Source organism: Cyanistes caeruleus, chromosome 5 (genome assembly GCF_971803275.1).
Source record: "Cyanistes caeruleus chromosome 5, bCyaCae1.hap1.1, whole genome shotgun sequence".
Classification (NCBI taxonomy): domain Eukaryota; kingdom Metazoa; phylum Chordata; class Aves; order Passeriformes; family Paridae; genus Cyanistes; species Cyanistes caeruleus.
The window spans coordinates 23,879,284-23,883,640 of record NC_141705.1 but is presented as its reverse complement, the minus strand read 5'-3'; the positions used below and the strand labels follow the sequence as shown (position 1 = coordinate 23,883,640).

General features: G+C 50.7%; 1 long non-coding RNA gene across 1 annotated transcript; it reads left to right on the top strand.

Annotated features, from left to right (window-relative positions):
- The first annotated feature begins 855 nt into the window (after nt 1–855).
- Nucleotides 856–2,252, top strand: LOC111928385 (uncharacterized). The gene is made up of 2 exons (XR_002864080.2): nt 856–1,040; nt 1,444–2,252. It is a non-coding gene; the product is annotated as an uncharacterized LOC111928385 (long non-coding RNA).
- The last annotated feature ends 2,105 nt before the right edge of the window (nt 2,253–4,357 follow it).

Sequence of the window (4,357 nt, the reverse complement as noted above, 5' to 3'; positions counted from 1 at the left end):
TCTTCTCCTTGGAGCGGGCTGCCTTGTCCAGCTCTGCCTGGGCCAAAGGCCAGGATCACGGGAGCATTGGATGCCACCAGCTGCTTGAGGTGACACCGAATTACAAAGAAGAACCGCCAAAGGAAACTCCGGCTCACACAGGCGAATGAATGTGTTCATTTATCTCCTCTGACTCCGCGCTTCGCGTCGTGCCTCGGCCCTACGGCCTGGCTGGGGGAGCGGCTGAACGTCCTTCCCAAGAAAGATTGTCTCACTTCTCCTAGGCCGGTCTGTTCAGTATCATTATGCGACCGGTTTTCAGAATTGAAGTTGCCTGGTGTTTTGATTCTTCCCTGCCTGTGCATTTGTGCCCTGGAGGTCCCTTCAAAATGGATGCTAATTGTTGGGGCTGCACACTGCTGCCTGCTAAAATGCCCCAGAGCTCCCAGGCCCTGCTCCTCAATGGCTTAATTGACAAGGACTTGTCTGTATTTAGGAGCAGCTGGTCCAAAGCATTGGCACATCAGTGCAATCTTAACACAGCATCCCTAGCCTGGAGGAGTATGAGGGTAAACGTGGTTAAAATGAAGGAAGATTTATAGTCGGCCCCCTTGGGTAATGCGACAGAAGACAGCTACCAAGATTTTCCCTAGTAGGGGTTTCATTCATCAGCTTCCCAGTCTTGGTAACGTGTCTAGGAGCCACGTTCCAGCTATTATTAATAATAGGAGGTGGCCATTTAGCACAATTAGGCAGGTGACAGTATTCCACAATAATGCGTAGCCCTAAACGAGACGGGGAGCCGCTGACAAACAGCTCCGTGGCCGGTCAGCGCCGGAGCTTTGCGCCACAGCCTTTTCCCGAGTGGATCTGGGCTGGTCCAGAGGGCAGCGAGCTCTCACCCACCTGCAAGGGCCCCAGCTCGCAGCTCCATGTGTTGCCAGTTAAATCCTGGCAGGCAGCAGTTTACCCACCTTCTACGAGGAAGGCTGGGAAAGAGCATCTCCTGCAGAGCTGCTCCCTCTAAACCCTGACTTAAACCCTCTGAAGTCACACACCAGGTTTAAAAATCATTTTCCAGCCTGTGTCCGAATTTTAAATTAAGATTCTCTTTAATTGCGGATGAAATATATATATATATATATACATACTTTTCCCCCCCTCCTCTCTCTTTATACAAGAGCTTCCTGTTTGTAGAATTTAAATTTACATGATTTCTAAACTGGAGCCGCTGGGTTTATTTACTGCACAGGGTTATTCAGCGTTTTACAAAGAAGGTTTATGGAGTGGCTTAAAAATAAGGGGTTTTTTGTTGTTGTTGTTTTGCAATGTGTGGGAAATACTTTTATGTTCACAGAGCTCACCCCATGAATAGGGATAATAGGTTTGGGATCCTCATTGAAATTTGAAGTTTTTAAACAGAAATTCCCTAACTTTTGCTCGTTTTCTCAACTTTTTTCGTAGGAACAATGCCAACATTGAAGCCCTCGGTTGGAGTCTGCACAGTTGGAGATCTTTGGTGCCATTTTAGACATCTTTGGATTTCATCAATCAAACTGACTGCAATTTTCCATAAAAACCCTGAATTTGGGTCAGAAAGTGGGCAAAGCAGATAAAGATCGTTCGAGCTGTCTTATAAGATGATAAATAGATATCCTTTCAGTCCAACAATGCAAGAAGTGCAGTTTTGTAATTCACTTCCATTGGTTTTGAATGCAGTGAGTCGAAACAATTTATACATGTTTTCCCATGGTTAGAAGATGTCTTTACATACTTGTCAATAGTAGCTTGACCTTTTTCCCCACTGAGCTATGCAGAAGTGCTTTTTTCCCTCCTTTTTCCAGAATACAGAAATACAGAACAGAGTGGTTTGGGGTTGGCTTTTTTTTTTTCCCTTCTTTTTTTTTTTTTTTTTTTTTCTCCCCACTTCCTTCCTCTATTTCTTTTAGAGTCTAAATCAATAAGATATTTCATCTTATCCTGAGGTTTAAGCAGATGGTAGATGGTTCACTGCAGTTCCCCACACTGCAGAGGAAGTATTTAGCTCTGTGCTGCCAGGAGTGAGTGGCCCAAGTGAGGTTTTAGCCAGACCTGTTGGATGTCCTCAGTGTGTTCTTGAACTTTCACTTAACGGGTGAGAAACCCTAAAAGTCTTGGGCGGAGACCTCGCTGGATTCTGCCAAATTGCCACAGCAGGTAGAGCCTTACTGTGTGGCCGAGGGGAGGGTTTCTGCCTCTTGGGTTTCTGTCTGCTCTCTGAGTGTCCCGAGAGGGATGTCTTGAGGGTTAAAGTCCAGCCCGTGAGATGCTACACTCACCCGAGCGGGGTTGGAACCCCTCGTGTTGTGTGGGAGGCCCGCGGAGGTGTGGAAACACCTCTTGCATCAGCAGCACAGGACATCGGTCTGGATGTGTTTCACAAAGTGAGGTGGGAGCATTGACCTGGGCCCGCAGGACAGGGAAACTGAGGCACGAAGCCGCTTTGCCACGACTGGGGCCAGGGGTGGCTCGGCACTTGCCGACCCCTGCCTATTGCAACGAAGCAAACCGGAGGACTCTTCTGGGAAGGGGGCAGGAGAGAAGGATATGTATTTAGAAGACTTGAAGTCCTCCACTGAATCAGGAGGTTGGCCCCGCGGGGGCCAGGTCCCCACACTCCTCCGGAGCCCGGCCCGGGACAGCCTGCCGCTAGCTGGCCTCCCTCCCGGGCACAGGAGAGTGGTGGAAGGACTAAGACAGGAGATAAGGCTTTTGCTTTTCCTCCCCTTGCCTTGAACACGACAGTCCCGCTAAGTGCTGAACACTACCCGCTAATGGATAATGACCTGCGGTGTGCAGCTGCCTCCTGCTCTTCAGATAAAGGCTGCTTTTACTATTAATTGCATTTGTAACATGAGCGCAGTAGGTTCACGACCAAAACGATCCAGAAACAGCAGCATCCACGTTGCGACGGGCATAGCCGCCTTCAGCAAGCATCCGGATCCTTCTGCAGAGCGCAGACGGGACCCAGGGCCTCTCGTGTCCCCTGGGGGGAGAACAGTGCTGGGGGAGGAGGTGGTCCAGCTGCCCGAGAACATTTCCACCTCTGCAGAGGAGCACGGGGCAAGGAGGCAGGAAAGGGTTAAAGCGGTTTGTGGCCACTGGTGGTTCCCAGGTCCGTGGGTGAGAGACACAGCCACCCACGCCATGCAGATTTAGGGGCTGTGAACGCTTCCCAGGGTGAAATTCCACCTGAACGAGATAAAAAAAAAACAACTTTATTGGGTTTTTTTTTTTATTTTTTCCCTTTACTCGGGCGAAGCCATATTTATTTGTTTCTCTGCCCACATTCTAGCTCTTCTTGAGGGCCGGAGGAGAGAGCTGGAGCCTCATGTGCCGTGGGGAGCAGCGGGGCTCAGGCAGGCCGTGGGCGAGGCCAGGGTGGGCAGGGCTGCGCTGGCAGAGCCCCCGGGCACCCTCCCGCACCCCCAGAGTGGCTGCGGAGGTTTTGGGGACACATGAAAGAGGGAGAGCACACGCCTCCGGACTTGGCCTGCTTTAAAAATGACTCCATGTGTTTATAACTCTGCAGCAGGGGCTTAGCAAGTGACACGCGGCCGGAGCTACACAAGATTTTGGGGGCAAGCCGCTCATATTCAAGTCGCAGTTATAAGTAGCGAGATAAAACAATTTTCTCCTTAGGAAGCCTTTCGCCCCGTGCGAAACGTCAAAAGCCACGCTAGAGACAGATAATCGGATTTCTCCCTTGCCTCCTTATTTGCTGTATCCCTAAGCCAAGAGGGACCGCGGTGTCGCTGTCCGGGCCTGAGCATCCCCGCCGCAGCACGCTTCCCTCTCCGTGGATTCTGTTCTCTCAGGGTCTTAGTGTGATGTTTTGTTGGGGTTTTTTTGTTTGTTTGTTTTTTTCCTGATTTCATATTTTTTCTTCGTTCTTTTAAATTTCCCTTTCTTCAGTCTGTCAGGCAAATATTTACGGACGTTCTTGAAGCTAAAACGGGCCCTAGAAATATCTGCTTTGGCCTTTTCTTCTGTCAGTGACTATCTCTTCAGCGGCTGGCGCCGGGCGCCTCCCGAGCCGGGAGGGAAGGGGATGGCAGAACTTGTGCGAGGGGAGCCCTCGGATGTTTTCACACGACGAGCGCGGCTCCCGCACCTGCTGAGCGGGGCGGGGGCGGGCGGGCCCTGGCGGCGCTGGCTCATTTGGCCCCGAAGGGAAATCAATAACCTTTCGAATCTCATTCCCAGGCACTGGCTCCAGCCGCTTAGCGATTCAGCCGGGGACCCTCTTAGCTAGCAGCAGATGACTTACCCAGGATGATAAATATACAGCTGCATTATTTTTTCAGTCGACCTGGCTTGTAGGGACGGAAATAACTCT